The sequence below is a fragment of the Physeter macrocephalus genome, chromosome 2, assembly GCF_002837175.3.
Source record: "Physeter macrocephalus isolate SW-GA chromosome 2, ASM283717v5, whole genome shotgun sequence".
Classification (NCBI taxonomy): domain Eukaryota; kingdom Metazoa; phylum Chordata; class Mammalia; order Artiodactyla; family Physeteridae; genus Physeter; species Physeter macrocephalus.
In genome coordinates this window covers 76,638,019-76,650,290 of record NC_041215.1, presented here as the reverse complement: position 1 = coordinate 76,650,290, position 12,272 = coordinate 76,638,019, and the positions used below count along the sequence as shown (strand labels likewise).

At 36.9% G+C, this 12,272-nt stretch overlaps 1 protein-coding gene across 2 annotated transcripts in view; it reads left to right on the top strand.

Annotated features, from left to right (window-relative positions):
• TLK1 (tousled like kinase 1) overlaps positions 1-12,272 on the top strand; it is a 153,519-nt gene that overhangs the window by 78,167 nt on the left and 63,080 nt on the right. The window lies entirely within an intron of this gene.

The following is a 12,272-nucleotide window of genomic DNA, read 5'->3' as shown; positions in this document are numbered from 1 at the left end:
GCCGCTCCGCGGCATGTGGGATCCTCCCAGACCGGGGCGCGGACCCGGTTCCCCTGCATCGGCAGGCGGACGCGCAACCACTGCGCCACCAGGGAAGCCCTAGATTGATTTTTTAAATTCATTTAAGTTTTATATATATATGTAAAAAATATATATATATTTATATATATGTATATGTATATATGTCTTATAACCTGGACAAATCTTTTCTTTAATGTCTTAGTCTGAGCACCCAATAAGAAAGAAAACTTGCAAAATGAATTTAGTGATGTATAGTTAAGTGTCACTGAAAGTTAACATTTTTATGCCTATTTCCCCCTAAATGAATTACCTTGTTTTTGACTTTATTCTGTTTAAATCTGTTCAGCTTCTAAAGATTGTTAGATACCTAGTTTACTGCCCTCATTAATTTTAAGAAATATTCTTTGTGTCCTGTAACCTACATTATTTTCTGGAATGGTTTAGCCTGATAAATGCCCTTTGTGGTGTTCTGTTTGATTCGTTCCTCTGTCTTCTCCTTTACTTATATTCATTTTGGCAGTATTTTCTCACTGACTTCTTCTTAACTGTATTATTAGGTGAGGTTAGTAAGATTTTGTAACAGCAATAAAGACATTTTCTCAGTAAGGAAATAAGTTTGTTTTTTTCTCTCTCTGTTAAGACTAATAATCAAACTTAGAAATTATAGTTCCTGTGAAATACCTGGAATTACTTTGTAAATTTTCATTTTATTTAAAAAGAGAAAACTGTTTAATTCTGCCACTAAACATTAAAGGACACACTCTTTTTTGTTGTTGTTGATCAAACCCGAGCCCCCTGCAGTGAAGGGTTGAGGAAGTCCCTAAAGGTCGAGCTCTTACAGGAAGTATATTCAGCTAGAGTTATGGAGTGTCTAACTCTAAAATGTGTTATATGACAGAGTTCACAGCAAAGGAAGTAGGTCTATCCTGGTTGAATATATACACCCTTAGTCTCCTGGAAGGAAAAATACTGTAAATCAAATGGCCTGATACTGGCTGACTCTGTGCCTCTGTTTCCATAAAGGTGGAGGACTATGTGTGTCAGAATCACCTTTTCAAAATAAAAGAACTTAGGCTCCCTTCTTGGAAACTCTGATAATACTCTGTCTAGATAATTTTTGATTTCTTATAGATCAATAAATCTTGAAATATTGATTCTGTAGGCCATTTATTTAGAAAGCAAACAAACAGCTGTTAAATGTTTCCCTTTTTAAAAGTACATTTAGTGTGGGTGGGTGGTTTTTAGAGCAAGAAAGTTCGAAGCTGACTGTTGTAAACAAGATTCGAAGAGGAACATGCCATGTCATTTTAAGATTGAAGATGTACTTTAAAGTGGACCCTGGTATAGCACTTAACCATAGTAGATGCTCAGTAAATATTTGTTGAATAAATAAATTTAATAATGTACTTTAGTTGTAGTATAATTTAAGGCAGTTTTTGTGTCAGCTACATGTGATTCTTATGTATTCATCAAAGCAAGCTTTCTCAACCTTAACCTTATTGACATCTGGGGCCAGATAATTCTCGGGGTGGGGAGGGAGTTGTCATGTGTAATGTAGGATGCTTAGCAGCATCTCTGCATGATGCATTAGATATCTGTAGCCCATCCCTCCACCCCTAAGTTGTGGCAACCAAAAATGTCTCCAGATATTGCCGTATATTCTCGGGGGGGTAGAGGCAGATCTTCTCTGGTTGGGAACCACCCCATTAATGAAGGAGGGAAAATAAAGTTGTAGCATGTTACCTGTGGAGCTAGATTACAGCTCTATAAGTTTCACATCTCTGGGTATGAAAACAGAAGCCCAGAGAGGTTAATTTGCCCACAGATAGTAAGTTAATAGTCAAAGTTCTAATTTTAAAGTGTCTGTCTTATTTCAAAGTGATGTTCTCAACTATTGTTCTATACTCTTTCTGTATAACTAATGTAGTATCTAACTTATTAGTTAGATAAATGACCCTAGTTAGTCTTTTGAAAAAAGTGGTATTCTTTTTTGGAAATATTTAGATTTAAGATGATTTATAAAATTTGCCAATACAAGATATGCCTGGACTGGCAGCACTTCACAGATTTTTTTTCTGATAAATATGCTTTTAGACTTAAGTACATTCAGCACAAGTTGACATTACTGAGCAATTTGGTTTCAGTGTCTTACACAGGTGTACCTTAGAGGTATTGCAGGTTTAGTTCCATACCACCGTAATAAAGCAAATATCGAAATAAAGTGAGTCACATGAATTTTTTGGTTTCACAGTGCAATAAACATTATGTTTACACTATACTGTAGTCTAAGTGTGCAGTAGCATTATATCTGAAAAAACAATGTACCTGCTTTAATTTAAAAATATTATATTGCTGAAAAAAATGCTAACCATCTTCTGAGCCTTCAGCAAGTTGTTATCTTTTTGCTGGTTGAGGGTCTTGCTTCAGTGTTAATGGCTGCTGACTGATCAGGATGGTGGTTGCTGAAGGTTAGGGAGGCTGTGGCCATTTTAAAAATAAAACAACAGTGATGTCTGCACGTTGACTCTTCCTTTCACCAACAACTTCTCTGTAGCAGCAACGATGTTTGGTAGCATTTTCCCATGGTAGAACTTCCTTCAAAAGTGGAGTCAGTCCTCTCAGTCCCTGCTGCTGTTTTATAAACTAAGTTTATGTAATATTCTAAATCCTTTGTTGTCATTTCAACAATCTTCACAGCATCTTCACCACGAGTAGATTCCATCTCAAGAAACCACTTTCTTTGCTCATCCATAAGAAGCAACTCATCCATTAAAGTTTTATCATGAGATTGCCCCAATTCAGTCACATCTTCAGGCTCCACTTCTAATTTTAGTTTTCTTGCTATTTCCACCACACCTGCAGTTACTTCCTCCACTAAAGTCTTGAACCCCTCAAAGTTGTCCATGAGGGTTGGAATTGACTTCTTCCACATTCCTGTTAATACTGATATTTTGACCTCTTCCCATGGATCACAGATGTTCTTAATGGCATCTAAAATGGTGAATCCTTTCCAGGTTTTCAGTTACTTTGCCCAGATCCATCAAAGGAATTATATCAAAGGACTTACTATGGCAGCTATAGCCTTACGAAATGGATTTCTTAAATAATAAAACTTTTGGGCTTCCCTGGTGGCACAGTGGTTGAAAGTCCGCCTGCCGATGCAGGGGACACGGGTTCGTGCCCTGGTCCGGGAAGATCCCACATGCCGCGGAGTGGCTGGGCCCGTGAGCCATGGCCGCTGAGCCTGCGCGTCTGGAGCCTGTGCTCCGCAACGGGAGAGGCCACAGCAGTGAGAGGCCCGCGTACCGCAAAAAAAAATAATAATAATAAAACTTTTAAGTCAGAATTACTCCTTGACCTATGGGCTGTAGAATGGATGTTGTGTTAGCAGGCATGAAAACAACATTAATCTTGTACATCTCCATCAGAGCTCTTGGGTGACCAGGTGCATTGTCAATGACCAGTAATATTTTGAAAGGAATCTCTTTGTTTTCTGAGCAGTGGACTCAACAGTAGCCTTAAAATATTCAGTAAACTATGTTGTAAACAGATGTACTGTCATCCATGTTTTGTTGTCCATTTATAGAGCACAGGCAGAGTAGATTTAACATAATTCTTAAGGGCCCTAGGATTTTCAGAATGGTAGATGAACATTGGCTTCAATTTTAACTTACCAACTGCATAAGCCCCTAACAAGTGAGTCGACCTATCCTTTGAAGCATTGAAGCCAGGCATTGACTTCTCTAGCTATGAAAGTCCTAGGTGCCATCTTCTTCCAAGAGAAGGTTGTTTTATCTACATTGAAAACCTGTTGTTTAGTGTAGCCACCTTCAATAATTATCTCAGCTAGATCTCCTGGATAGCTCATTGCAGCTTCTACATCAGCACTTGCTGCTTCACCTTGTACATTCATGTTAAGGAGATGGCTTCTCTCCTTAAACCTCATGAACCAACCTCTGCTTCTTCACACTTTTCTTCTATGCTTCCTCACCTCTCTCAGCCTTCATAGAATTGCTCTGGATTAGTCTTTGGCTTACGGGGATGTTATGGCTGGTTTTATCTTCTATCCAGACCACTCAAACTTTCTCCACATCCCCAATAACGGTGTTTCGCTTTTTTATAATTTGTGTGTTCACTGTAGTAGTACTTTTAATTTCCTTCAAGAACTTTTCCTTTGTATTCACAACTTGGCTAACTGTTTGGCCCAGGAAGCCTAGCTTTCGGCCTGTCTCAGCTTTCGGCATGCCTTCCTAGGCTTAATCGTTTCTAGCTTTTGATTGAAAGTGAGAGATGTGCAACTCTTCCTTTCACTTGAACACTTAGAGGCCATTGTAGAGTTTTAGTTGGCTTAATTTCAATATTGTGGTATCTCAGGGAATAGGGAGGCCCGAGGAGAGGGTGAGAATGGCTGGTCAGTGGAGCAGTCAGAACACACAAACATTTATTGATTAAGATCACTGTCACATGGTCACAGTTTGTGGCGCTGCAACACAATTACAATAGTAACATCAAAGATCATGGATCACAGATCACCATAATAAATATAATAACGAAGAAGTTTGAAATATTGCAAGAATCACTAAAATGTGATACAGAGAGAGGAAGTAAGCAAATGCTACTGGAAAAATGGTGCCAAAAGACTTGCTAGATCAAGGTTGCCACAGACCTTCAATTTGTAAAAGAATGCAGTATCTGTGAAGCGCAATAAAGCAAAGCTCAATAAAATGAGTTATGCTTGTACTATAGTAGAGTTTTAAAAATATTAGGTGTATTTTTATATCAGCAGAACATAGTATTTTACTAATTTTCTTTAAGATTAATTCTCATTTTCTAAAATAACTGAGTAACCGTGACAATGCTCTGGACTTCTCCTATCCTAATGAATTTTCTGTTATATGTCACAGTTTTGGTCTGCAGTTCTTAATGGAAGGTTATATATAGAATAACTTACTAACTTTAGGGATTCTCTAAAGTGGAATGTGCAGGAAATACATGCTATATTATTATATAGTAGATTGGCTATATTGCTAATCCTGATGATATATCAGCATTACTTTTGGAGCTTTTAAAAGATATGGATTCCTTTGGTCTACCTCCAGAGATTTTAAATTTGGAATGGGGATGCCAGCATGAGCTTTAAATAACAGCTTTGTGATTATGAAGTATAGTCAACATTGAGAATCAGTGCTAATAGATAAATGATAGAACAATTTACTTTAAAAAATAAAATCAACCCCTTTTTTTCTGGTTATAATGCAGTATTGCTATAGAGAAAACTGTAACAATGAAATCCCACTTTTTTTAAAAAAAAGAAACCACGTCAGGTAAACATCTTAAAGGATTTTGGGGCATTCTCATACAGTTTTTTAAAAAAATAATATTTATTGATTAACAAATATTTATTGAGTATATATGATGTACTGCTATAAAGTGAATGGTGTTTTTAAAAATATTTATTTATTTTATTTATTTTCTTTTTGGCTGCGTTGGGTCTTTGTTGCTGTGCGCGGTCTTTTCTCTAGTTGAGGTGAGCAGGGGCTACTCTTCCTTTTGTGCGGGCTTCTCACTGCGGTGGCATCTCGTTGTGGAGCATGGTCTCTAGGCGCACGGGCTTCAGTAGTTGCAGCATGCGGGCTCTCGAGCACAGGCTCAGTAGTTGTGGCACATGGGCTTAGTTGCTCCGTGGCATGTGGGATCTTCCCGGACCAGGGCTCCAGCCTGTGTCCCCTGTAGTGGCAGGCGGATTTTTAACCACTGCGCCACCAGGGAAGCCCCTCATACAGTTTTAGTGTGAGTAAAGATTTAATATCACCTTTGATAGTAAAGTTTGGAAATAGCTTTAAATTTTTAAATGTGCATATTCTCTGGCACAGCATTTACACTTAAAAGTGTCTATTCCAAAGATGTAATTGTATAAGGATCTAGGGATTCATGTTCAGCCAGTGTCTATAGGGATACTATACAGAATATGTTATTTCATCATGAGTGTCACAATGGGAGAAAAGCTGTGAAATCACGTTCTCAATTTTACTATTACAGGTACTCTTCAAAATGCCAACATTTCCAGACTAAGTTGTCTTGAAAATTTGCTTCCCCCCACCCTCTACAGCATTTGCTCTCTATGGCTGTTTTATTCTGATTGTATGATTTGAAAACTGCTTGTCAGATCATATAAACAGAGGAGGAAGTCCAGCTTTATTCTAATTTTATGGTTTATACTATTTAACAGATAAAGCCTTAAGTCAAAGGGAAAGCCAGAGAAGGGAAAATGCAAAGAAATAGTTATGCTATGTAAACGATAAGAAAATGGCAAACAAAACTGCGCTTTATCAATATCGAAGATTTAGTATGCTCCTTTTAAGCATATGTGAATGTAAATTAAAATGGGTCCAGGTAATAGGAACCTAAGAAGTACAACTGTGAGGATGGCAAGTAAGGTAGTTTTTAAAAATTGAAAATAAGAGTAAGTATTATATTTCTTTTAGTTACTGATGTGGTTATGGATGCTGTATGTTTGTGGAGGGACTAAAAATCCTTCAGGCTTTTAAAAACGTTGTGAGCTGGCACACTTTTAGTTACCGGTAAGGCAGCATGCATTTTAATTGAGGGTTACCTAATTTCGTCTCTTTGGCTCTCTACCATTTTTTTTTAAAGGGCAGTTATTTCCTTCTGCCTCATTTATTTATTTTATATCTTTGCTGTGTTGGGTCTTCGTTTCTGTGCGAGGGCTTTCTCTAGTTGTGGCACGCGGGGGCCACTCTTCATCGCGGTGCGCGGGCCTCTCACTATCGCAGCCTCTCTTGTTGCGGAGCACAGGCTCCAGATGCGCAGGCTCAGTAGTTGTGGCTCATGGGCCTAGTTGCTCCGTGGCATGTGGGATCCTCCCAGACCAGGGCTCAAACCTGTGTGCCCCGCATTAGCAGGCAGATTCTCAACCACTGTGCCACCAGGGAAGCCCTCTCTACCATCTTTGATATTAACATATTATTAAATGATAAAGGCAATACAGGAGAAAATAGGCTACACTCAAAATTGCTGATATGTTGATTGGGTTTACTTTGAACAGCAAGGAAATGCTCTTATTTGGTGATAGGATCCCAAAATGTTGCGTACATGAACTTTTTATGCTTTTTATATTGAAATCAGCAAAATAATAGATCTTTTAGGTGTCAAAGATTCAAGCAAACATTTACAGATAATGGTTGGTATTAAAGTTTGACTCTTGGGCAGAGAAAGACTGAATTTCAGGTCATGCCAGCTCAAAATCATCCTGGAATTAGGATATACATATTTTATGATACGTTTTATCTAAATGTAAATTGGATACAAAGCAGCAAGGAAGTTTTCACTACAGAATTTCAGTTTTCTTATAGTGCATTATTCTAACCTAATTTTTATAGCAAAATGTTGGAAGAAATAGTATCTTGTATCTTTGATATTCTTGACTAGAACATCTATTTTACATTGATTATTTTTATAAGGCTCCAGATTTCCCTTTTTAATTCAGTGCTGTTTTGTTATGTGCCATTAAAATAACAAAGATTTCTCCCACATTTTAAGTTTTGCCTAGAAATGTGAATAAAACATGGTTATTACCAGCTGCGGGCAAAAAGGTTTATGTGCCATTTGTTCAAAGTATAGTGACCTTGAATTTGAGACCTGAGTAACTATATGAATCATTGAAATAGCCAATGAGTTGTGTTTTTCAAACCAGTCTTTAGCTAAATGAATCAATCAGAAAAAAATTCATTCTGACAAGTTTGAGGATTGAATATTTTGTTACAGATATTATTTAATATTAGAGTAACTTTTCTTTCTACTTTAAAGTATTTTTCCTTTAACAGAAAAAAATTAAATATATCGGTGTCTCTTAACTGTAGTAATTCTGTTACAGGTGATGCTATCTCACTTTTCTTTTTGTTCTGTTCAGTTGGGGCTGATAGACTCTACCTAAGGTAGAGGTGAAGAATAAATTTTAATATCCATTCCTCTTTTGTTAATGTTATAATATCTTTTCACATACTGTTACAATTTTCTATAATGCATTTATGCCAGTAATTTAAAATATCTCTAGTTGGAGGCTTGTAGAGGTGGTTATCTGTTTTCATGGAACAATCCATATTGCTTTCTCTCCCTCATTCTGTGACAGCATTAAGGTTCTTATTTCCTTATATTTGGTCTTATTTGCATTGATGAAAGGCAGATTTATTTTTATTGCAAGATAAACCAACAGGCCACATGATTAGATATGAAAACCTTGTTTAATAATCACTGACTTAAATTCCATATGAAATTGGAACATTAGGTATATCACTATCACCTCTTGAGTCCTTTAGATTTGTCTTTGTTTTTTGAACTTCCTTCCAACTCTGGAAAATGCTATATAAATTCACACTAATATCTTGGAACATTTAAATATCAGAGTAATCATTCAGGTTTTGGTATGATTACAAACTAGCATTTATAAAGCTGAATTGATTTAAAGAATACCAATTTCTTCTTCCATCATTTTCTCCTAACCACTGTTCCACTGTTTGTCGGAATTCTTTAATTTTTTATAATACTGTAGTCTTTCCATCTTTACTTTAAAGCCAAGTCATATTATTTTGCCTTCCATAATAATCCTTCCCTGTTGTGGTCAATTATAGTGCAATAATTGAGAAAAAATAGAGGAAATAATGACAGCATTAGTGAGAGCAGTAACAAGCTTGAAAATATTGTATATAAAACGCTAAATATGTCCAAGTTTTACACTTTACAGAAATACAATAGTGGTCTGGTTGATGTCCCTTAGATTTTCTAGGAAATCGATTGGTCAGGATCACTGGTTTTTCAAACATTTTTGAAGCCATCAAGCTCTTTCTTTGAAGAAATCTGATATAGAATCTCAATATTAAAATAAGACATGCTGTGTTCGCAGGGATAGGGTAGAGGTGAGATAGGTTGTGTCTCTGGTGGCTAGAGCCTTAGCTCAGCCACCTACTCCTTCCTTCCCTTTAGTAACTTTGGAGACACAACCTTCTCTCCCCTAAGGTGTCTCTGGAGTACAATTTGAAAGTCGCAGATAGTATTCTGAACTTTTTCTTCTCAGTGATGAGCCATTTTAGAGGTTAAATATTTGATGATTTTCTGCTTATCCTAAATCCTCAAACTTTTAAATCCCCAAGTAAGTCCATACACAAAGGATGTCTTAGGAGAATTGGCAGCATTAGGCTTGATTGGGAGTTTTTGTTTTGTTTAATATAGGTGTTGCTCAGATTATTTAAATTCAAAACCAAAAAAACTGTTTAAAGTACATTTGTCTTAGGGTTAGTGATGTAATAATTAGGGCCTAGACTATAAGTTCTGTGGTTTATGATTGAGATCAGAGTTGAAATATTGCTTATTTTTGCAAACCCTACAAGTTATTTGTAAACTATTAGGGCAGAAGCTGCTAATTATTTAACAAGTGATGCATGATTGAAGTTTTGAAACATAAAAGTGTGCAGATTATTTGGAGTAATAGAAGGATAGCCATTCAGATAAGAATAGCTTACTGATATAGACTATACACTGTTCTAGATGCTATACTACTTATGTTTCTGGTATGTTTCTCATTTAATCCCCACAATCCTTTTAGGCCATATTATCACCTTTAAAATTGATGAGAAAATTGAGTCTTGGGTTAAGTAACATACTGAAAGTTATAGTAAATAGTGGACCCAGAGTTGGATTCTTAGTCTGTGTTTTTTTCAGAGACTCATGGTACTTTCTTCTGAGGAAATTATGGTCCATTGGGGCTGACAGAACAGCCCTAAAATAATCTATGAGATGAGAATGAAGTCAAAGGTCAGCACGAGGTAGTCATACTAGGATATGGGTGAAAAAAGATTAAAGTTCATGGGAAGGCAAAACGGTGTGTTTATAATGCCTACATTTACTTTATAGGCAAATCAGGTATATCTAGGTTTCCCTTTCTCATCTTTTGCTTTGTTCAACTTTTCAGTTTTTTATTAGCTATTTCCAACTTCTTACTCGCATTAGTGTTAGATTACAGTCTTAAAATTAATTTTAGTCCTGTCATCCTTTTTTTCCTTCATCCTCCTTTTTCTCTTCATCTTCCTTCCTCAAATTCTTCTCTGGTTTAAAAGAGGGAAGCCTGTTGCCTTTTTTTCTTCAACTGTAATCATTATGCATTTGGGGGATTTGTTAGTTTGTTCTAAGCAAAATGACATTTCCCCCAAAAGACTGTCTCACTTCCCCATTCCAGAAAATTTTAAATTTTAGGGAAATTTTGCCTTGGAGAAAAAGTTTTTTTACTAAGTTACTGTATATGTCTTAAAAAAAATGAAAATAAAAAAGACCTTAAATATCTTGAAGTCTATATCCAGTACAGTATTTAATGAATATTATCCCAAATAAGTTTGAGAATTGCCACATATACTGTATCTTTGCATCCCATCCCCCTTTTGGAGATAGCCAGTGAATGCTAGTATTTTAAATGGTTCTTAGAAGCTTTGTGGTAAATAAATCTTAACTTTATTCACCCCCAGTTGAACCACCCTACTATACCTTCCATTTTAAAATGTAGCCTCTCAATCTATCCCTGATCCAGTGTTCCTTGGAATATAGTTTAGAAAATGGTATATTACAACATTATATATTCTTTACATTATATATTTACGAGATTATATATTCTTTAGTTTTCTAGATAGAAAATGTTGTTTCCAATATAGCTTTCAGAATTTTATTATTCTGTTTGGTTTTTTGTTTTGCTTATTCAAAGAAGCTAGTCAGGATTTAAGATGGAAATCCTAAAGGATTGTGCCATGCTTAAAAATTAGTATACCATTAAAACTGTTCTGAAAAACCATATTTCCTTGACCTTAAATTATATTTTTTATATAGATTAATTTGGGAAGGATATGAATAAATTGTTATTTGGGAGTTCTCCTTTGTTTTATTTTTTTTAAATTAAAAAATGTTATTTATTTTTGGCTGCATTGGGTCTTTGTTGCTGCTCGTGGGCTTTCTCTAGTTGCAGCGAGTGGGGGCTACTCCTCATTGCGGTGCCCGGGCTTCTCATTTCGGTGGTCTTCTCTTGTTGTGGAGCACAGGCTCTAGGTGCTCGGGCTCGGTAGTTGGCAGCATGCGGGCTCTAGGGCACGTGGGCTTCAGTAGTTGTGGCTTGCGAGCTCTAGAGCGCAGGCTCTGTAGTTGTGGTGCACGGGCTTAGTCGCTCCACAGCATGTGGGATCTTCCCGGACCAGGGATTGAACCCGTGTCCCGTTCATTGGCAGGAGGATTCCTAACCACTGCGCCACCAAGGAAGTCCCCTCCTTTGTTTTTTTTAAATTTATTTTTAAATTTTTATTTATCTTTGGCTGCATTGGATCTTTTTTGCTGAGTGCAGGCTTTCTCTAGTTGGCGGCGAGCAGGGGGCTACTCTTTGTTGCGGTGCGTGGGCTTCTCATTGCGGTGGCTTCTCTTGTTGCGGAGCACGGGCTCTAGGCGTGTGGGCTTCAGTAGTTGTGGCGCACAGGCTTCAGTAGTTGTGGCTCACGGCCTCTAGAGTGCAGGCTGAGTAGTTGTGGCGCACAGGCTTAGGTGCTCCGCGGCATGTGGGATCTTCCCGGACAAGGGCTTGAACCCGTGTCCCCTGCATTGGCAGGCGTATTCTTAACCACTGCGCCACCAGGGAAGCCCCCCTCCTTTGTTTTAAGATAGATTATAGGGTTCTTTATAAAACTGTTAACTTAGAATTTTTAATTTGGTGATACTTTTATTCCAAGGAGAATAACAGATTGGTTACCACTTAAGTCTGAGTTTGGTAATTTTGAGTATGAAACTAAACTAATGAACTATTTACCTTAAATTGCTGGTATGTCAGTCTGTCTCCTGAGTAGACTGCTAGTTAGAGTAGATTTCTTTAAGATCTCTGGTTTACGATGTGAAAACATATAGGCAGTTTATTGGACAATAATGAATTTTATTTATGAACTTAATGAAAATTTGAAGTATTTTTGTATGGTTGATTCATTCAGTTACTTCTTGATGTAGGATATATAATCATGACACATAGAAGGGGAAAAAAGCATTTAGGCCTTGGAAATACACAGAATTGAATTTGATTTGAATCCTGGTTACCTTGAATAAGTTATTTAATATTTGTTATTTATCATGCTAGATATGGAGGTGGGAGGAGGAGGTGGGGAGAAAGTATAACTTCTGTCTTTAACGAATTCAGAGATTAGTAACATTCACTTAAACCT